Source organism: Hippocampus zosterae, chromosome 9, assembly GCF_025434085.1.
Source record: "Hippocampus zosterae strain Florida chromosome 9, ASM2543408v3, whole genome shotgun sequence".
Taxonomy (NCBI): Eukaryota; Metazoa; Chordata; class Actinopteri; order Syngnathiformes; family Syngnathidae; genus Hippocampus; species Hippocampus zosterae.
In genome coordinates, this window is record NC_067459.1 from 9,394,166 (window position 1) to 9,417,500 (window position 23,335).

The following is a 23,335-nucleotide window of genomic DNA, read 5'->3' on the forward strand; positions in this document are numbered from 1 at the left end:
CGATGTGCAAGTGCGCGATGCGCGTGCATCGGCTCATTCACTGGGTACGACGCGATTGACGGGTGAAATCGAGATTCATCACGATGCATTGGTGGGTATCGGTAAAATCCGATTCAAGCGCCGTTTTATTCATGTTAAACGTCACCTATCTGCCCTTTCCTAGGCGCATGAATGCACTATCATTGTTTACCGTTTTCTGTTGAATACGGACGGTAGCCGTGCGTCACATACAGTCCACTCAGTCCAGTACACAACTAGCGAAACACTATGGAAGTTCGCGCAAGCAGCAGCGAGGAAACTACTGCATTTAATGCTTCCGCAACATTCAGATCTTATGTTTGGAAATACTACTGCTTCGAAAAGAAAGACGGAAAGATTGATAAAAGTTCCGTAATTTGCAAAGAATGTCGCACTACGAAGCCATACAACGGCAGCACCACAAATATGCAGACCAATTAAAACGATGGCACCAGATCACCGACAAGTTTCCCGCCCCTCCCCCGCCTCCCCGTCCAGTTCCTCGTTGGACACCGGAGAAACTCTTGGCAAACCAGGTCAGGATCAGAAAAAAATCGCCTCTTATTTTGGGGGTCCCCTTGCAGCTCACTGTGACCGCGCAAGGAAAATCTATATATGGATGACTCTTTTGGACATTTCATTTTGACACTCAGTGTGTCGGTCTGTGTACGCTACAATACACACATCAGCTTTGAGGCTGTGACTGCCACATTGTTTCAATTGTATTTTTTCTGTCCTATGGAGATGGATATTTCACATAAGACACTTAGTGAGTAGTCTGTTTGTGTTTCCACTACAGCAACAGCTGTGAGTCTCAGGTGCCAAATTGTTTACATTTTCTTTGCACAAAACCCAATCGTGAAAGGGCTTAAATAAGTTGTTTTACACGTTCTACTGTTTATAAGGAATAAAGTGGTCTACGTTTTGCAATACCATACTGAATTCCATCTTTTTTTAAACGTTTTTTCTTTGCGTATTTGCATCATGTTTAATTGCACACACAATATCACAACAAATTGCACTGTATTGTATCGGATCGCATTGATTTGAACTAAATGTGTATCGCGTCGTATCACATCGTGAAGACGGTGAAACGTATCGCATCGTGTCGCCAGAAAATTCCATGTATCGTTTAAGTATCGCATCGCTGGTAGTGCATCGAGATGTGTATCGAATCGTCCTCAGTGCTGAGATTCACATCCCTAGCGCATACACGACACACTTACAGATGCATGCCTACCTACCTTTGTCGAGATCTGACACAGACGCATGGGACGCACTTTTGCAGCGTTTTTGACTATCGTAGCTACGCTTTTTAAAAGTGCTTTTCACGGCCCTCCAGATTCTTTGCCACACCGTTTTTTTTTTTTACATTTTATCCATCCATCCATCCATCTTCTACCGCTTATCCGGGGCCGGGTCGCGGGGGCAACAGCTTTAGCAGGGAAGCCCAGACTTCCCTCTCCCTAGCTACTTCTTCCAGCTCTCCCCGGGGGATCCCGAGGCGTTCCCAGGCCAGCTGGGTGACATAGTCTCTCCAGCGTGTCCTGGGTCTTCCTCGGGGTCTCCTCCCGGTGGGACATGCCCGGAACACCTCACCAGGGAGGCGTTCAGGAGGCATCCGAATCAGATGCCCAAGCCACCTCATCTGGCTCCTCTCGATGTGGAGGAGAAGCGGCTCGACTCCGAGCCCCTCCCGGATGACCGAGCTTCTCACCTTATCTCTAAGGGAGAGCCCGGACACCCTGCGGAGAAAACTCATTTCGGCCGCTTGTATCCGGGATCTCGTTCTTTCGGTCACGACCCATAGCTCGTGACCATAGATGAGGGTTGGAACGTAGATCGACCGGTAAATTGAGAGCTTCGCCCTTTGGCTCAGCTCCTTCTTCACCACGACAGACCGATACAACGTCCGCATCACAGCAGACGCTGCACCGATCCGCCTGTCGATCTCTCGCTCCCTCCTGCCCTCACTCGTGAACAAGACCCCAAGATACTTAAACTCCTCCACTTGGGGCAAGATCTCCCCCCCGACCTGGAGGGGGCACTCCACCCTTTTCCGACTGAGGACCATGGTTTCAGATTTGGAGGTGCTGATTTTCATCCCAACCGCTTCACATTCGGCTGCGAAACGCTCCAGTGAGAGTTGGAGAGCCCTGTTTGAAGGAGCCAACAGCACCACATCATCTGCAAAAAGCAGGGATGCAATACTGAGGCCACCAAAACGGACCCCCTCAACGCTTCGGCTGCGCCTAGAGATTCTGTCCATGAAGGTTATGAACAGAATCGGTGACAAAGGGCAGCCTTGGCGGAGTCCTACCCTCACTGGAAACGATTCCGACTTACTGCCGGCAATGCGGACCAAACTCTGACATCGGTGGTATAGTGACCGAACAGCCCGTATCAGGGGGTTCGGTACTCCATACCCACGAAGCACCCCCCATAGAACTCCCCGAGGGACACGGTCAAACGCCTTCTCCAAGTCCACAAAGCACATGTAGACTGGTTGGGCGAATTCCCACATACCCTCGAGAACCCTGCTAAGGGTGTAGAGCTGGTCCACTGTTCCACGGCCGGGACGAAAACCACACTGCTCCTCCTCAATCTGAGGCTCGACTTCCTGACGGACCCTCCTCTCCAGCACCCCTGAATAGACCTTACCAGGGAGGCTGAGGAGTGTGATCCCTCTGTAGTTGGAACACACCCTCCGGTCCCCCTTTTTAAAAAGAGGGACTACCACCCCGGTCTGCCAATCCAGAGGCACTCTCCCCGTTGACCACGCGATGTTGCAGAGGCGTGTCAACCAGGACAGCCCACAACATCCAGAACCTTGAGGAACTCTGGGCGGATCTCATCCACCCCTGGGGCCTTGCCACCGAGGAGCTTTTTAACCACATCGGTGACTTCAACCACAGAGATAGGAGAGCCCACCTCAGAGTCCCCAGGCTCTGCTTCCTCCAAGGAAGGCATGTTGGTGGAGTTGAGGAGGTCTTCGAAGTACTCTGCCCACCGGTTCACAACGTCCCGAGTCGAAGTCAGCAGCGTCCCATCCCCACTGTACACAGTGTTTTATTTAATTTGTTATTTTTTTGCAACAGCCACCTGCCTTGCATCCCGCCCTGCTAATAGAATCGTGTGTCGCAGGCTATGACGCAAATCTTCATTGACAGAAATGTTGAAATGTTTAATATGTATTCTGCACATTTTTACAGCATTGGGAAACGTTATGAATGTTTGTGCCATGTTTTTACTCCTACAGAAACCACATTTTAAACAAAAAAATAAATTTCCCTACCACATCTTTTTCCATTTTCAAACATTTTTATAAAGCTCCATGGAGACCCTAGACGACGCTAAAGAGCCACGTGTTGCCGACCCCCGCCCTAGGGTATGTAAACTCAGGTGCACAACTGTACATTAACAATATTCAGAGCTGCAAACAGTGATCAATAGGCCCTTGCACCGCCTTTTATGGTGAACCCTCAAAATAATGACAAAACCTTTACACCATTCTCTGCCCACAATACAGATAAGCAATAAAAAGCTTCACAATTTACAATCACACATTACCTGCTTCCCATTGCCGCATATTTTGGGCAAATTCAGTAGCTGTAATTTTTTACGAAGAACATGTATACTAGGCAAGCAGATTTTTTATGGATTTCTTATATGAGGAGAAATGTAAAAAAGAACAACTAGTACTTAAGCTGTTCCACTGTAAATGAATTCTGAGCCATCTCGTCCGTCTCACATCTAAATCAGCTCGTAATCTAGTAACCTGATATGTTTGCTACTTGACCCAGACAGCTACCCGAAAACCACAAATGCCACGCGCTCACACGTCCCTGATTTGTTGTACTTCACGACTTGTTCCTCATAAACACAAGGGAACGGGCGGTCTTATCCCGTCGTTGGACATTCCAGGTGAAGAAAGAGAGCCATTTAATTAATTTCCTTGGAAAGATGATGCACGTATCAGTAACACCAGGTGGAAGGAGCTCAAAATATTCTTGATGGTAAAGGTTAATGTGGATGTGCCTCTGCAAAACAACAAAAACTGCACTGCTTTTCACTTTGCAGCCAACCACGGAACCACACTGCATTAGCAGGTCATGAAAAGTTTATGGACGAAGACCATGTTGTTGTAAAATGTACATTCCTCAGGACAGCAACGTAGGCCGTTAACTACTGACTAACGCAGCCACCTTCCTTTGGTTTTACAAACAATGACAAGCACTTTACTGAGGAATATATGCTGGTACAGAGAAAGACTACAAACAATATGAGACACTCAAATCAAACTACTTTTTTTACCACTTTGGGAGTAATCACAAATGCCACGAAGAGGACAGTTTTTTTTTCTTACGACTAAAATATTTTATTTAGAATGTTTAAAGTGAGGTGTTTTTTTTTGGTTCGATTGTTTTTGCGTGTTGTGGTTATCACATCTGCCTCACAGCAAGGAGAGATCGACTATCCTGCGGTGTGAGGTGTGTACAAGCAGTTTCCTCCCTAATCTGCTCGTCAAACAGTGGGGGACGACAATCGGAAAAGTTACACCTGTTCAACATTTACGTCAAAAATGCTTTCAAAAATGGCACTCAAAAAAAAATACAAGGAGAAAAGCCTTCAATCCAGTTACCAGAAAAGTGAACAATTGGCCTACCTTTTTTGATGACATATTTTATTTACATCTGCTCCCTTTTTTGTGTATTTTCTGGCAGTTGAGCATCATGCTGAATCTGCCTTCCTAGTATTGGTCCGACGACTGGAATTTGAATGTCGGGACTTGCTTTGGCCCTCGATTTTGCCGTGTCAACATAAGAAAAAAGAGGCTTTCAATATAGCTGACACACAAACGCACGCAAACAAATACACTGTTTCTTTGTACAGGGAAAATCATTTAAGTAGCAGCACAATGTTGCCCTTAAAAATTAGTACATAGCAACAAGCCTCAGATTATTTCAAACGTTCAGCCAAAGGTCTCTCACACACACGCACACACGCACAGGAAGAAGCACCCACAAGACAAACATCCATCCATCCACTTTCTGATCCGTTTATCCTCACGAGGGTCGCGGGGGGTGCTGGAGCCTATCCCATCTGAAGACAGCATCAAGTGGGGGACACCCTGAACCTGTCAGCCAATCGCAGGGCACACAGAGACGAACAACCATCCACCTTCACACTCACACGTTGGGACAATTTAGAGTGTTTCATTAACCTCCCATGCATGTTCTTGTACAAACAGACGTCCATAAAGAGACACGAGTAAAAGTCTATGTTAGTTTCACACCATGACAAGCGCGACAACACAAAATGACACACACACAGGCTCACCATGTGCCACTGCACATGCAACATGAGCTAACTTGTTGGCTTTCCGATGCCGTATCAAACTGGTGCTTGCTGTTTGTTTGTTCTCCTGTATGGAATGGACACAAAAAAACTGGGCCCATTACTCAACAGGCAAACACTCGCGCCAAGCCTCTTGCACTTCACTGTTCACACGGTCGCAGTCGGCCTGCGTTCTCGAGAGCAAAAGATAGCCGTGCGGTCGTCTCAGGGTTTAGCTCCTGACCCCGGACGTCAACACTGGGCAGGAAAAGGTCACTTTTTTCCCCTTCGTGCAGCAATGACATTTCCTTTTCGGAGAGGAAAACACACCGATAATCATGGGAGTGCGGCTCCGGGCAAATAAAGTGAACTAAGCTGCTTTCCCATCAACATTAAAGCAAAAAAAAAAAAAGTTTATATTTAGGAGCAGCATTGCGAAAGAAAACGGCTTGTATTGGCAGCCATGTGGTGATTAATGTGCATTCTGCAGCTCAGCAATTCTTTACATTCCTCTGTGCGTAGTTCAGGTATTGTATATGTGTTATGCTTATATATTTTATATTTGATTATAATTGTTTTACAATTTTAAATTACTGTATTTTATTTCAGCTTGTATGAATTAGTTTATAGGGCAGTTTTTTGTTTGTGTTAATTGGCCTTTTTTCAAAAATACTTAATAGTTTACATGTATACTGTATATATATATATATATATACACACACACACATATATATATATATATATACATATATATACATATATATATATATATATATATATATATATATATATATATATATATATATACACACACACACACACACACACACACACACACACACACACACACATATATATATATATATATATTAGAGCTGTCAAACGATTAAAATATTTAATCGAATTAAAAATGCAACTGTCATAATTAACTCAAATGAACTAAAAAATTAATCGTGATTACTCACACATTTTCGTTTCTGAATTTCCTTTTACATTTGTTGTCCTATTTTTTCCCCATTTTAATGCTCTCATCAACATGGAATCATGAATCAGTTTTCTATGTGCCAACTGCAAATATTTACTGAAATAACAATTTTGATTTTCAATTTTACATGAACATTTCTCACTTGGTGCAGTTATTCACACATAATCTCTCACACAATATTACTGTCCATCAATAACGGTGAAAAAAATATTTTGTCACACAACAGCTGCTTTAACAGCTTTTTTTATGAAATCAAAACAGAGCAATATAACATTATAAAGTGCACATCTAAGGTACACTAGTACTCAGCCTATAGTGGATTTAAACCATCGTTGCATACTTCGTTTTTCTCAAGTTTGCTTTCAACACAGCAGTCTGTTTCTGTATGTTTGTTGAAGAATAACGAGACATCGGACACCAGTGTTCATTATGTGCCGCTGTATTCGAAACTGCCGGCCGTACAAACAAGCACACGCACTTCCCCCGTGCTGCAGGGGCAAACCATTCTGAAAGGGGGGGGGGGGGGGGTTCACTCCCCCTAACACAGTCAGGCTATGTTGATTGTGTTGGTCCTTCTTGCGCGGAAGTCTCTCTACGGTTTTGTGTTGTGTAGACCTCATTTCAAATGACTACACTTGGTTCGATGACAACACTGGAGACGTTTTACTTTCGCTAGGTCGCTACCACTGTAGCGTACTGTCACTGTCAGACGAACACAGAGAAGCTCCACCCGCTCTATTTATATAGACACGGAACGCTGTAACCTCCCACACAAAATAGTTCCAAACAAGTAACAATCGCGTCAGTGGCATACATCGTATACCTGTATGATACAGAGAGAGAGAAGAACAGATAACTTTGGTCTTGTCAGTGGAGCAATATGGCAACAATTTAAAGGTAAACTTTCCATTCATAAAGTCTTTAAGTATCCGTTTTCGGTGTCTCGCGCTGCCGTGGCTGGCAAAACAGACATGGGCGTGGACTTCTGCAGCGCAACTTGTTGTTTTGTTTCTGGTGTATTTATAGAGCAACGTAACATCCGCTTGTGACGTGTGCAGCGTTAATCTCGCGAGAAAAAATTTAATCCCGTTAAAATTCATTTAAATTAATGCCAATAAAAACGCGCTAAACTGACAGCTCTAATATATATATACTAGCTAGTTCGCCGCCCTCCGGGCGGCTCATCAGCTAGTTCCTGCGGAAGGCTGGTAAGGTGGTGGTTCGCCGGCCTCCGGGCGGCTCATCAGCTAGTTCCTGCGGAAGGCTGGTAAGGTGGGCCTTTGGCCCATAAAAGTGTCGTTGCTTGGTTCAACTTTTTGTTCATCTTCATAGCTTATCGCGAAAATAAAGAGATGTTTAGCTCTACTAAATAACTAACAATTTCATTGCAATGCTTGGGTAGACAACATTTTTTCGCTAAGATGCCCGCGCGATCGTAGTGAGCCACTGCCTGAGCACCGCAGTGGCGGCGCGCAGCGGCGCGGTGAAGTAGGTACGTTTTGAAAAGGGACTGACGGAAGGACAGACCGCGTGCGGGACGACGCGCAATATATATATATATAGATATATATATCTATATATATATATATATGGGAAGCGGCCGGATAGCTCAGTTGGTAAGGCTTCGGTTTGGAATACGGGAGACGGTGGTTCGAATCCCGCTTGGGGCAAAAATGAGCACATAACACCATCCAGTGTGGGTCCTTGGGCAAGATCCTTCACGCTAATGCCTACCTCATACAATGATGAGAGACAATAAAACGAATGACATGCCGGCTCAGACGTCGCCCGGCCAAACAAGGTCTGCGTCAGGTGCTGGGGAACCAGAGCACCTTGATGAAAAATGGGCTACTGGAACAAAGCGGAGATGGGCGAGATGCGATAACATGGCTCTGTTGGAATGCTACTGCTCAAGCAACCCTAGTCAGAGGGGTTCCATGCAGAGAATGTGGGCTAAATGGTTACTTCGAAACCCACAGTCACGGTTGACCACGAAACAACTAGTAGCTCAGTGTTCAAACATCCACAAACGGCAACTGCTGTCACAACTTGAGATTGATGAGGTACAACGCAGGTTCCATGGTGAAGGGCCCCAGGCTGCCAGATCAGAGAAGGAGGTCATACAAGAGATTGGGAGGCAAGCCCCAATGAATGAAATGCTGAGCGAGGCAGCAACTGACCTGAAAGCTAGGATCACGGCGAGAATGAAAGCTGGGCAACCTAGAAACCGATTACAACGGCTATGTGAAGTACCATCTGAAAGTCTCATAGAAAGTGTGAATGCAGCACTGAGGGCGATCCCTACCGTAACGATCACAGAAACCAATGAGCTGATATACGCTTCAGCATCAGTGATCCTGGAGACTCTGGGCTATAAGAGCAACCATGGAAGCCATGAGATACGTTACCCACCATGGAAAAGACGGTTGGAGGCTAAGATCAAGGCGGCCCGGAAAGCTGTGAGTCAATTGACGGAGGCCCAGAGAGGTGTGATGAAAAGGCCGATACCCGAGAGGTACATCCAGATGACCATACCTGAAGCACTCGAAACTGACAAACAAAGGCTCCAAGCCTTGTCCAGTCGCCTAAAGCAGTACACGAAAGAGAATGAGTCCAGACGAATAAACAGGCTGTTTGCAACACAACCTGCAAAAGTGTACGCTCAGTGGCAGGGTCCTAACAACAGAGCTGACCCACCAAGACTGGAAACTGAAAGGTACTGGAAAGGCATATGGGAGAAGGAGGTTGCACATAACAGCAGTGCACAATGGCTGGTGACCCTGAGAGAGGAGCACAGCAACCTCCCTGAACAGAACCCGGTTACCATAACAGCGGCAGACATACAGGAAAGAGTCTCAGATATGAAGAACTGGACAGCACCAGGCCCGAACATGGTCCACACCTACTGGCTAAAGAAACTCACAGCACTCCATGAGCGCCTAGCAGCACAAATGAACCAGCTGCTGAGGGATGGGACTCACCCAGAATGGCTAACCGAAGGGCGAACGATCCTGATCATGAAGGATCCCTCGAAGGGTGCAGCCCCATCCAACTATCGGCCAATAACCTGTCTCTCCACAACATGGAAGCTCATGTCAGGCATCATTGCGGCTATGATAAGTGGACACATGGATCAATACATGAGCGAGAGATACCAGAGGAGCCAAACATCAGCTCCTGGTTGACAGAACAGTCGCACAAGACTGCAGGTCCCGACGTACCAACCTGTGCACAGCTTGGATTGATTACAAGAAAGCCTATGACTCGATGCCACATACATGGATCACTGAATGTTTGGAGTTGTATAAGGTGAACAGGACCCTAAGAGCCTTCGTTGCGAACTCGATGAGGATGTGGAAAACCACACTTGAAGCCAATGGCAAGCCACTTACCCAAGTGTCCATCAAATGTGGCATATACCAAGGTGATGCACTCTCCCCACTGCTGTTCTGCATAGGACTGAACCCCCTAAGCCAAGTAATCACCAAGACAGGCTATGGATACCGCCTCAGAAATGGAGCTACAATCAGTCACCTCCTCTACATGGATGACATAAAGCTATATGCTAAGAGCGAAAGGGACATAGATTCCCTGATCCACACAACCAGGATCTACAGCAGCGACATCGGGATGTCATTCGGGCTTGAGAAATGTAGTCGGATGGTGACTAAGAGAGGAAAAGTAGTCCGCACTGAAGGGGTCTCACTCCCTGAAGGAACAATAGCAGACATTGAGGACAGCTACAAGTACCTTGATATACCACAAGCCAATGGCAACCTCGAACTGGCAACGGCTACGGCCAAATACTTCCAGCGAGTGAGGCAAGTCCTAAGAAGCCAGCTCAATGGCAAGAATAAGACCCGGGCAATAAACAGCTATGCCCTGCCAGTGATCAGATACCCTGCAGGAATAATAAGGTGGCCAAAGGAAGAGATTCAGACCACGGACGTTAAGACCCGAAAGCTCCCAACCATGCATGGAGGGTTCCATCCCAAATCCAGCACCCTGAGACTGTATGGAAGCCGAAAGGAAGGAGGCCGGGGACTAGTGAGTGTGAGAGCCACTGTCCAGGATGAAAGATCCACGCTCCATGAATACATCAAGGAGAAGGCTCCAACGGATGACGTACTCAGAGAATGTCTCATGTCTCAGACAATGGAGAACAGAAGATGAGGTGCTGGAAGAGGGACCATCATGGGAGGACAAGCCCCTACACGGGATGTACCACCGGACCATAACTGAAGTGGCTGATCTCAAGAAGTCCTATCAGTGGCTAGAGAGGGCTGGTCTGAAGGACAGCACAGAGGCACTTATCCTGGCTGCTCAGGAGCAGGCCTTGAGCACCAGAGCCATCGAGGCCCAGATATACCACACCAGACAAGACCCAAGGTGTAGGTTGTGCAAAGAGGCACCTGAGACGATCCAACACATAACTGCAGGGTGTAAGATGCTGGCAGGGAAAGCCTACATGGAACGCCATAACCAGGTGGCAGGCATAGTCTACCGAAACATCTGTGCGGAGTATGGACTGGAAACCCCAAGGTCAAAATGGGAAACACCTCCGAAGATGGTGGAGAATGACAGAGCGAAGATCCTGTGGGACTTCCAGATCCAGACTGACAAGTTGGTAATGGCAAACCAACCAGATATCGTGATCATAGATAAAGGGCAGAGGAAAGCCGTTGTAGTGGATGTAGCGGTCCCAAGTGATGGAAAAATCAGGAAGAAGGAACATGAGAAACTCGAGAAATACCAAGGGCTCAGAGAGGAGCTGGAGAGAGCCTGGAAGGTAAAGGTGACAGTCGTGCCTGTGGTGGTCGGAGCACTCGGGGCAGTGACCCCCAAACTAGATGAGTGGTTGCAACAGATCCCGGGAACAACATCGGACATCGCAGTCCAGAAATGTGCAGTGCTGGGAACAGCAAAAAAAAAAAATTATATATATATATATATATATATAGCAACCTCCCTGAACAGAACCCAGTTACCATAACAGTGGCAGACATACAGGAAAGAATCTCTGATATAATCTCTGATATGAAAAACTGGACAGCATCAGGCCCGGACATAGTCCACACCTACCACCTACTGGCTAAAGAAACTCACAGTACTCCATGAGCGCCTAGCAGCACAAATGAACCAGCTGCTGAGGGATGGGACTCACCCAGGATGGCTAACCGAAGGGCGAACGATCCTGATCATGAAGGATCCCTCAAAGGATGCAAGTCCCATCCAACTATCGGCCAATAACCTGTCTCTCCACAACATGGAACCTCATGTCAGGCATCATTGCAGCTAAGATAAGCCGACACGGCTTATCTTAGCTGCAATCAATACATGCGAAGTCAACATTGATTGCAAAGCCCTTCTGTGCTTAGCAATCAATACATGAGCGAAGCACAGAAGGGCATTGGTAGAGATATCAGAGGAGCCAAACATCAGCTCCTGGTTGACAGAACAGTCGCACAGTTGGCGAACCAACCAGATATTGTGATCAGAGATAAAGGGCAGAGGAAAGACATTGTAGTGGATGTAGCGGTCCCAAGTGATGGAAACATCAGAAAGAAGGAATACGAGAAACACGAGACATACCAAGGGCTCAGAGAGGAGCTGGAGAGAGCCTGGAAGGTAAAGGTGACAGTCGTGCCTGTGGTGGTCGGAGCACTCGGGGCAGTGACCCCCAAACTAGATGAGTGGTTGCAACAGATTCCGGGAACAACATCGGACATCTCAGTCCAGAAAAGCGCAGTACTGGGAACAGCAAGGATACTGCACAGAACCCTCAAGCTTCCTGGCCTCTGGTAGAGGAACCAAGCTCAATGGAGGACGGACACCACCCGAGGGGTGAGACGAGGAATTTATATTTAAATACTGATGAACCTCTCATTATAAACTTTATTTTTTCCTCGATCCCGTTGAAATATGAAACTTAAAATGTTCATCAAGGTAATATTTCCCTTTGAAATCAATGGAAAAGCAATTAATCCATTCCAGGCCTAAAATTAGGTTATACATACCTTTTTTAACCAAAGTGTCGTTAAATATGAATATAATACATGATATTATTTACTGCTCATTAACCAGAGGAGGAGAAAAAGGGAAGAGGAGTAGAACTCCTCCATTTAGAAATAGTCTACTTTCATAATAACATGGAGAACATCTAATCCATGTGTTTCTTATTGTGTTTCTTTTCTAATTCATGGATTAATTTTGGCAGACAAATTGAGGGTGTTCAATTATTGCCTCACAAATGCTATCAACAGCACCATGTTCCCACTGATCATCGTTGAGAGGTTCCTAAAGGTTGATTGGAGCTGACTAGAAATGATTTAGAAAGGCACACACCTGTCTATAAAAGGCCCCACAGGTGGCATGAAAGTCAAAGTAATTGTATGTAAAACTCAAAGATAGGTCAGAATCAAGGCACAAATCTGTGGAAGAAAACAGAAAATGATTCCGATGAACATCGTGGCTTCCCTCATGCGTAAATAGAAGGAGTTGCAAACCACCAGGACTCTTCCAAGAACTGACCCCCCCCCCCCCATCTAAAAAGAGCAATCAGTGGAGAAGCGACCGACTCAGTCAGGAGTGTGACCTAGAACATGATGGTCGCTCTGCCAGAGCTCCAGTGGTCCATCTGTGGACACCAATCAGGCCAGTGTGTAGATTGGCTAAACGGGAGCCACTCCTTAGTAAGTGGGACATGACGCCCCACTTAAGTTTGCGAAAAGGCAAATGAATGTTGAACTCTTTGGCAAGAATGCCAAACTTGATTTTCCAAAACCTTCCCTACAGTGAAGCATGGTGAAGCATGAAATTGGGGATGATTTTTAACAGTAGGAACTGTGAGACTGATCAGAACTGAGGCAAACAGGAATACAGCAACGTACAAATATATCCTGGATGAGAAACATGTTTCAGAGTGATCGGGACTTCTGACTGGGGCGAAGGTTTACCTTCCAACAGGACAACGACCCTGAACACACAGCCAAGACAAAGGAATGGCTTTTTGACAACTCTGTGAATGTCCTTGAGTGGTCCAGCCAGAGCCCAGACTACAATTCAACTACTGTAAATGTTTTGTCCTTACTTTACTCTGATCACTTGCGCTGAATGGAATCAGCCAAGGGATGCAGTCAGAACAGGAAATGCCGATAGTGAGCAGTAGGCACACTTCCTAATGAACGTCAGTCATGTTGGAATGTTACTTGGACTTCATGTTTAAATCAATGGTCCGAAAATGCTGCTCCACATTCCTTCCTTCCAGTAAGCGTACCGGGAGGACCGCCTGGCATGACACAACTGTCAGCCAGACAGTCACATACCCCGCAACCACGGCACAGGCCATCGGAGGGCACCCGGGCTATTGGTCGATTGCGAATGACGCAATTGGCAACCCTGTGTAACAGAACAAAATGTGAAAAAAGTGACAGGTGAATACGTTCCGGATGCACTGTACAGTTGAAATCAACCCTGAAAGCTTATGGATGATATGAACGGACAAAGGCACGAAGACGAAAACGAAGGACATTGTCGCTATAGTGAGTTTAGGTCGGACTGTAGTGACGGTTCGTTTCATAAATGGAAGATGTAGTTTCAGTTATTTTATGTTTATTAAAACCCGTTTTTTTTTCATTAACCAAAATGCTTTCTCACTTTGCGTTTTAGTTCTTCCGTGACCTTGGCGTGTATGTGTTTGCCATGATCAAATATCAGCCTTGCAAATTGATGTCGTTTATGACTGCTTGATTGTCTGTTCATAAATACCTCCCAACAATCTCAGTTGTAACCTTACAAAATGAAATAAACAATTACTGTTTAATTTAAAGTTTAGCTATGGTCACTTCTCTGCTACCATAAGTGATGCTACACCCACTTTCAACATCTAGCTGTCAGACAGCAAGCAGTAGGCTATGCACAAAATGGGGCTTGAAAGATGCAATAAAAAAAACAACAAAACAAAACAAAAAAACTAACCCATCCAGATTGACATATTAGAGGCAAGAGATTTTGAGACAGTTTGTGAATTGAAGCCAGATTGTATAATCATGCCTGTCCTATTTCACTAAATATCAAACATTTGCCCTCCGCCACTTTGTGGAAGATTTTATGTTGTTCATGTTTTGTCAGTACTTTGTTATTGATGCTGCTCATGCATTTGGAAGTGCTCCTCGGGGATAAAGTGTTTCGATTGCACAATCACATATTGGCGTGTGGCGTGCACAGTGGTGTGGGTGAGGGGTGGGGGTCCTCGAGCTGCTTCAGGCCTTTTCTACGAGTGCACAACAACCACTCCCAAATCCAGAGGAAGAAACCAAAGACATGTGAGATGACTACTTTCACTCGATCCACACTGGCTGGTGTTGAAAAATGTTCATTTTGAATGCTGACTACCAATACCTGGCTGAACTGCCATGGAATAACAGTACTTCATTGGCTAGCAATGTCATCTGATTTGTGCCTCATTTAAAATGTATGGGTTATTGTCAAGAGGAAGATGAGGAAACAGAAATGACGAAGATCTGAAGGCCAACATCAAAACAACTTGGGCTACAATAACACCTGAGCTGTTTACATGCCTGATCAAATGCCAGCTTGCTTGCTGCTGTCATGAATTTAACCCAAGCAGGCAAAAACAAGTACTGAGAGCATATTACTTTAAAACCAACATTTCTGTGTTGAAGATCCTTTTTCTCATCACATGAAATACTGTTTTTTTAATGTCTTTCTACCATAACAATCAAAATTGAAACCAATAAAGGTTTGAAATATTTCTCTTCTGTGTGTGGTGAACTAATCAATCCATCCATCCATTTTCTGATCCGCTTATCCTTACAAGGGTCGCGAGCGTGCTGGAGCCTATCCCAGCTGTCTAAATGCTAAATGCTAGTTTTCGTCCCAAGGCAGGTTTCTTAAAACATAAACATAAATTGTTTTGGCGGCCACCAATATGCGTAATGAGATGGGCTGGCCGCCAGTGCAAGATGTAGACTGCTTCTCTCAGCTAATTTTTGCAATACTCCCCCTCCCCCCCTCCTCCAACTTGGCTTCCTGTGCCCATAAAATGATCAGCTACTGGCTGGATGAAAAATAAGAACAACATACACACAATGGAGCATTTGAATTGCTGCCCTTCAAGTTAAATGCTTTTATTAACCGTAGCTTTTCAGATGGGTGCTTCCCTTTTTTGCAGCTTGGTATCATCAGACACCATGTGCAGCCATCAAATACCGTGAAGACTCAGTACAAAGGAACATCAGTTCCAAGACATGATAAATATAGTTAAATATTCAACTGCCTTCAAAAAACACACAAAAAACGTTCCTCTGTTTACCAAGAGTGCTAATCTAAGATTCAAGCTCTGTTTCTTTGTTCCAGATTTCTGTCCTGTCCTGGACATCGTCTTGGGATTCAGGACTTGTGTGTTTCCATTGTGTCTTGAATCTCTCCGTTTCATGGAGAACAAGTGTAGGTCATTTAAAAGCTGTATGCCATGGATGACAAAACATTTCCGCTTCTTTCCGAGTAACTGTTTAAAATGTGAAAAAAAAAACTTCTTTAAAAGGAGCGGGCTTCTTGCTGGTGCTTTCGGTGGCTTTCGAGTCATAACACAGACACAAATGATAAGCGGCGCTTCCCGCTACACGGCTGTCTGTTGTGGCTCTTTTCCGCACACTCTCCAGACGCTTCGCTAATGAATAACTGTTGAGCAAACAAGTCACTCACAAGTCATACTGTGAATGTGTGTGTGTGTGTATTACAAGACCTATCACTCACTCTGAATGGGGGAACTTGTGCCATCCTGTTCTGTGTGGTAACAATATTTCCTGCACATGATACAGAACCATGAAGGGAATAAAAATAACAAACCACATCGTGAAAACACTGTGACCTAGCTGAGAAATACACTGATTGATGACCCCTTTTTCAAGTTTGTTATCTGTCTGTCATAACACATATACAAATCCAGTTCCAATGAAGTTGGAACATTGTTTTAAATATAAATCAAAAAAGAATACAATGTTTTGTAAGTCATCTTCAACTTATATTTCATTGAATACACTAAAAAGACAAGATATTTAATGTTCAATCTGGTAAACGGTATTGTTTTTAGCAAATGATCATTAACTTAGATTTATTGGCTGCAACACGTTCCAAAAAAGGTGGGACCGGTGGCAAAAACAATGCTCATCAAAAACCTTTTAAAAACATCCCACATGCGAACAGGACAACTCGGAACAGGTGGGTGGAATGATTAAGTATTAAAAAAGCTTCCCTGAATTGCTCAGTCATTCACAAGCAAAGATGGGGTGAGGGTCACCTCCTCGTAAACAACTGTGTGAGAAAATAATCAAACACTTTAGGACAATCCTCATCATCATCCAACTGCAAGGAATTTAGGGATTTCATCATCTTTGGTCAAAAGGTTCAGAAATCTAGAGGGATCACCGCATGTAAGCTGCAAGGCCGAAACCAGCAATAAATGCCCGTGGCCTTCGGTGGCACTGCATCAAAAACCAAAATCAATGTGTGAAGGATTTCACCACATGGGCTCAGGAATACTTCAGAAAACCAATGCCAGTTAATACAGTCCGCCACTCCACCGTGAGTGTAACTTAAAACACAACTAATGCAAAGCAAAAATCATGACTCAACAACCCCCAGAAATGCCACCCGCTTCTCTGGGCCCAAGATCATCTCAGATAGCCTGAGGCAAATTGTAAAGGTGTTCTGTGGTCTGACGAGTCCGGATGTCAAATTATTTTTTTTTAGAAACTGTGGGCGCCGTGTCCTCCAGGCCAAGGACAAAAAGAACCATCTGGACTGTTATGAACACAAAGTTAAAAAAACAGCATCTGTGGTATGGGGTTGTGTTAGTGCCAATGGGACGGGTAGGTAAGTGAAACAACTGTGAAGGCACAATTAATGCTTAAAGAAATATACAGATTTGGGAGAAACATTCTGCCATCCAAACGTCTTTTTCATGGATGCCACTGCTCATTTCAGCAAGACAATGCCAAGTCACATTCTGCATGTGTTACTTCGTCTTAAAAGGGGGTACTAGACTGGCCTGCCTGCACAATACTGCCCTACGGTGGCCAAGGCAGAAGCCATCGGATGGAGGGAAATGTCTATGGACATTAAAAGAATTCATGATATCAGAAATACTTTAATTCATTTTTTAACTTTACAGTATTTTAATACAGTTCATTATGGTTTAATGCTATTTTTCTTGTTTCTAGTTTCAAAATATTGATGTTTATGTGGAGGCATTTTCAATTCTTTCAGTAGTAACCTACAATCGTAGGTTAACACACGACTGTGTCACATAATGACAGTTGATGGTTGAGCAATATGAATGGATGACCATTTTGATTTTCTACAACCTGTTTCTTCTTGAAAATATAAATATAGTATGTCGTTTCAGTTTAAAATGCATGTCCCGTTTTTCAATAATTTTGTCCTCCAATCCTGGAATGAGCCGTATATATTTTTGTCAATCGCACTATCATGGTTGGTTTTCTCCAATGTAAATATAGTTCACATCAGCCCCCTTAAGTAAACACAGTTATAATGGGAACATCAGCACACCAATTCACTGCTTTTATGTAAATTTTTACAAAAGGAATAGACCCTTTTCGAGACATAAATGAACATGAGCGGACACGTGATTTCACGTTAGCGCACCCACCCCGGAAGTTGAAATCCGCGCAGTTCTCTAGTTCTTTCCATACGACAATTCTGAGAAAAGGTTGTCACATTTGTAACGACACACGAAGACAAAGAAAGTATACTCACCTCGCCGTCAGATTGTCCACTGGTTTAACTCGGTCAGTGCGTCTTTTCTGGCCCGAGGGAGGGGAGCTGGGGAGCAAATAGAGATCCAGCCCACCTCGCCATCCAATCCAAGACGCCTCTCCGCGCCGCGGCGTCAGAATCGCTCCCATATCTCTGGAAACGTCATACCGGAAGTGGTCCAGTATTATCGGGGAGAACACACGCCCGCTTATTTTGGGGGGATCAATCCATGTCTCTATCATGTGCACTGCCGTGGATTCCCAACACGATTAACAAGGGGTGTTTATGTAAAGTCATTAAACGTTTGTCGACCCTGAGAGGACGACATTTCTTCAGTTGAACTGCATTTATTAGTCTTTGAACGAAACATCTTTCTATCCGTTATCAACACCGCTTATACGAAGAGATTCGCGAAGGGGTGCTCGAGCCTATCCCAGCTGACGAAAGGCATACTACACCCACACCCCGAACTGGCCGTTAGTCAGTCTCCGGGCACATATAGAGACGAACAAACATTCATACCCACATTCGCACAGTCAGTGAGTGGGAATCGACTCCATGCTGCCCGCACACAAGTCAGGCGAGGGTACCACGACAGCGTCAGGAACCTTGCACGAAACATCCGCTATTTATTCATAATAGTCGTGATATTTAAGAAAAAAACTTCTACTTCTATGAATAATAATAACAATGCTTAAAAAAACAAAAAAAAAAACCCCACACACAATGATAACAATTACCAAATAAGAACAATGTAAGTGGATATTAGACATCACATTAGCCAAGTGATCAATCAGAAATTCTACTCCTTCACAGATTCGATAAAGGGGACCATACCGTTCAATATTTATGACCTTCATTTGTATTATTTCTATTTTTTGTTTCATTTATTTATTTGTTTGTGTGAATATTTTACAATCGATTTTTTTATTTCATATTTTGCCATATTTCATACTCTAGGACGTATTAGTTTATAAATACATGTAAATGTACTTTTTTATTTTTTATTTGTACTGTATGTTATAAAGTTGTCATGAAAACACGCACAAAGCCGCCCTACAGAGGGCGCATCGAGTCCACAGTGCGCCTCTCACAGCACTCAGCGAAGCCTCCTCTTTAGATGGCTTCCCCCTCCTCCACGCGAGTTGCAGATCGTCCACCCAAAAAGCCTCAGGACAACCTCTCTGGGCCTTTAAAAAGCACCGAAAGCGAAAAAGAGACACATTCCATGGTGAAACATTCAAGTGCAACGATTGATGAGACACGTGGTGCAGTAAGTGGAACTACTAAACTTTTTTTGGGGTTAGTTTGGACAATGAACTCGTGTTATTTGTTATAGTCAGTCAACGTTTGGCTTTGCTCTCTTCTTTGGCAACTTTGAATTACATTTATTGATATGAGTATTCAGTTATCATTTGTATTTCGCGTGTGAAATGTTGAATGTTAATGTGCAGCTTTTTTACAGCTTTGCATGGGGGACTTGTTTGCTGCATGTCGTTGGTCTACACGGGGGCACATTATCTAACGGTTCATATGTATGACTACAACCAAGTTGCCAGCATTCATTTCAAAATCAGCCCCCGCTCTATAATGCACCTTAGTTTTCATTGAAATTTCAACTGCAACTGAATTTAACACATCTGATATATAACCGACGGTGTAAGGTCTCTGCCTTTTTCTGTGCACATGCCATAAATGATAAATAAATAAAAAGGCAAAATATTCGATTTACAAAACACAACAACAGAAATTCTCAACAACATGACCCGTTTGACGGGGCCAGTAAAACATGTCATTAGTCGGTTGTAGATGTATTATTATTATTATTAATATTATTATAAAAAAACAGATGAGATGAAATGGTCATGAATCAACATTCTTAACTAGTCTTCATGTGTTAAATAAGCTTCCTAGCTATGATTTACTGGTGGCTTGTTTCATACAGGGGTCTGTGTTTTTCATCATGTCCAAACGTGAAGTTATGCAAACACACTGTAGGCTATATCAACTGGTACCACTTTTTATTATCTGTTTTTAATTCCGAACTTTTTAGCCGTTGAGGACAAGTTTTGAGAGATGGAAAATGATTCCTATAAACTGATGTTTCTGTAGCTGCAATTTTATGTAGCAAACATTCTTAAAAATACCGTACATGCCCTCCAAGTGTCCTTTCAAAAAGCCACTAACGCTTCGCGCTTGCACACACCCACACCCACATGCATTTAGATCATTGGAGATGTGGCTCTCATTAGAAGGTCTAAAATGAACCGGGATGAACTATTGAGTATGACATCTAGCCTTAAAACTGCCTCAAAGACAAACAAACAAAATTTTGTTGTTTACGATGATACTAGTGCAGCGTGTTATAACCGGAGACAAATTCCTTGTGTGTTCTACATACTTGGCCAATAAAGAGGATTCTGATTCTGATTCTGAACAAAACAAAAACAAAAATATAATTCGGTCAAAAAATAGATGGCTACTTGGGTGTCAAATATCAAAACTAGCCAATTTTAATTGACTTGTTTTGTATAAACGATTACTTTACTTTGTACGAACCTACTCACAAAGTTGGGTCAAACTGACCCAAGTAGCCAGTTGGTCCAATTTTTGACCAAAATTGGGTTATTCGTTACCTAGCAATTTTAAGAGTTGTACTTTTCTGAGTTTTTGATTTCTAATATTGGTCCCAGGCGTCAATCCGGTGTACAATATAAATCATTGAAGACTATAAATTGTCCATTTGAGTGTGAATGCTTATTTCACTTTGTGCCCCATAAATATCTGATGACCACAATAGAGAGTGCACCTCCATCCCACATGAAATCGTGTTTAGTACGGCCAAACTAACATGGATTTTTTAAAGGCGGACTCAGATATTTGACAGAATAATTAATGAATGAGCTGATAAATAACAATTACATTAGAGGTGTCCCAATAGAACTTTCGATATGATACCGATATTGCAGAGGAGTCCTTCTCAGGTTAAAATGAAAAATAAAAACAAAAGTGTTGATCATGTGGGCTCTGCATGCTAAATCCAGATGTTGCTGGATAGAAGAGCGTAGGAGGGGAGCCTGGAATGAACTGCTTGCATACGAGTGCTATTATCGAAGATTGTAAATATAGACTGATAGAATTCGATACTGTTTTTGGCTGATATTGGAAAGATATCCAATACCAATTGAGGATCGAGACACCCCCAAAATATACATCTAAGGACTATAATAAATTATTTTTGGGTCCCTTAACGCTTCTGACAACAAAGATATGAAGAGAGAGAGTCCAAAAAAGCTTTGCTGGGCTCATATCACCTACCGCAGGAAGTCAGAGGTCGAGGGAAGGTCTGTGTCGAAACAGTGATAGCAACAGGTTTGGCTAGCTCCTAGTGCCCCTCAATACGTTGCAGAATCACTCCTGAGCCAGTAGTTATTGCCTGCATGGTGCTGAATGAGATGGATAAGCCATGCTAAATGCTAAGGTTGTTGCAGCTGTCACGTTCAACACCAAAAGGACTAATTGTTCATTTGTGACATTTTCATATTGTATTGTTCAATAAAACCTCTAACCCCTGGGACTAACCTCCAAATAAATAAATACATTAATGAATTGCTTCACACAAATAAGAAAGTTGCTCCTCAAATGAAGTCATTGACTTGCAAAACCGCTTCGCATAGAAAAACGATATTTCAAGGACTCAAACTACCGGTAATGTTTTTTTATTACAGATTTTAAAAGAGATTGTGCGTATTAATAGGTCGGGACCCGACTAATGAGTAGGAAATTGACTGTTGACCAGTCTACAGTAAATATTCTCTAGTACAGACTCGTGTTTGCGCTGTCCAATTTGTCCTGATAACAGAAATTCCTCATTTGGGAAATGAGCATGGTACATGTCCTTTATGAACCTGCAAGTATGTTGACAAAATGCGCGTGTAACAACACAATCAGTAAAATACAAAAATATACCGTCCAAAAACTGTTTATATAACAAAAACTGCAATACAGGTGTATCCCAAAAAAATCACAACAGTAAACTACGTACAGTATTTTAATGTTTTTATTTTTTTCTGTCTCGGGAAAAAAAAATCGTATTTTGGATTGTTTTGTTGGATGCATTCTTTGGTTTATGACAATGTTTGCCTGCGTGGCATACAGTTTTCTTGCTAGTTGCAAGTAACTGTCCCGTTGATCACCGATGTCTGGTAATTCTTGTGCATACTGAAGGATTTTTGTTGCCATTTGCATTGCTTCCTTGCTGGATGGTGGCTTGTCATCAGGAGTTGAATCGATGCCTTGTTGTTTAAAGTTTCGTAGATTTGCGTCTTTCCGACTCCAAGTGTCTGCTGGATCTTTTTAACTTTGTGTCCAGCCTCGCTCAAACGGATGCATTTCACTCGCTCCGCTCCAGTCGTTACAGTTCTTCTATGTTTCGATGCGATGATCTACACGACGTAAGTGAATAAAGTTACAACCTTTCGCAATGACGGTAAAACGCACGCCAATAAAAAGTCGCTCATACGTCTTTGTTTCAAATCTGATGAATGAAAACGGCGAAGCGAACACGTTTCTTCGGTCAGGTCAAGTGGGTGGTGCTTATAAGCTAGTGCCGCGTTCTCCAGGACGTAAGTGAATAAAGTTAAAATCATTCACAATTACAGTAAAACGCACGGCAATAAAAACTCGTCGTCGTTTAGAATCTGATGATCGAAAAACGCGAAGTGAAAACTTGTTTCAGCGTTGTGTATTTTCCGTCGCATCGGGTGGCTGTTGCGTGTATTTAAGCTCCCGCGGCATTACACCTCTATCCGGGTTACGGGTAGTGGAATTTCCGCTTACGCAAGTTCCGGTAACACGTAATATCGTAGTCAAAATGTTAATGCATGGGTTTTTATTCCGGGTGAAGGATATTCCTTTCCATAGAATTCCGGGGATGGGAATATTTACTGTATATATCCCCTGCGTCTTTCACCAAATTTCAATTGGGATAGGATACAGCTCATCCCTAATAAGGACGAGGTTGTTCGTCTATATGTGCCTTGCGATTGGCTGCTGACCAGTCCAGGGTGTATCCACTTTCTTGAACTAAAAGTGAGCCTGCATTGGCGCAAGTTGTTTTTTCTCTGGACCGTAAATTAGTAAAGGCTGAATCGTCTGTGGTTGCCTTTGGAAATCCAATTTAGTTAGTGCTCAAAA

The 23,335-nt window shown here is 43.6% G+C and overlaps 1 protein-coding gene and 1 long non-coding RNA gene across 3 annotated transcripts in view; one reads left to right on the forward strand and one right to left on the reverse strand.

Annotated features, from left to right (window-relative positions):
• Positions 1–19,258: 19,258 nt before the first annotated feature.
• Positions 19,259–23,335, forward strand: part of alpl (alkaline phosphatase, biomineralization associated) — a 25,323-nt gene continuing 21,246 nt past the window's right edge. Inside the window, exon 1 of one of the 2 annotated variants that reach the window (XM_052077120.1) lies at positions 19,259–19,412. The gene's annotated coding sequence lies outside the window, so the exon portion shown is untranslated. The remainder of the gene's footprint in view (positions 19,413–23,335) is intronic. The other variant, XM_052077121.1, reaches the window with a different exon arrangement.
• The window catches only part of LOC127608195 (uncharacterized), an 886-nt gene continuing 31 nt past the window's right edge, over positions 22,481–23,335 (reverse strand). The window contains exons 1-2 of the long non-coding RNA XR_007964201.1: positions 22,823–23,335; positions 22,481–22,584 (exon numbers count right to left, since the gene is read on the reverse strand). The exon at positions 22,823–23,335 is cut by the window's right edge and continues 31 nt beyond it. This is a non-coding gene — a long non-coding RNA (uncharacterized LOC127608195). The remainder of the gene's footprint in view (positions 22,585–22,822) is intronic.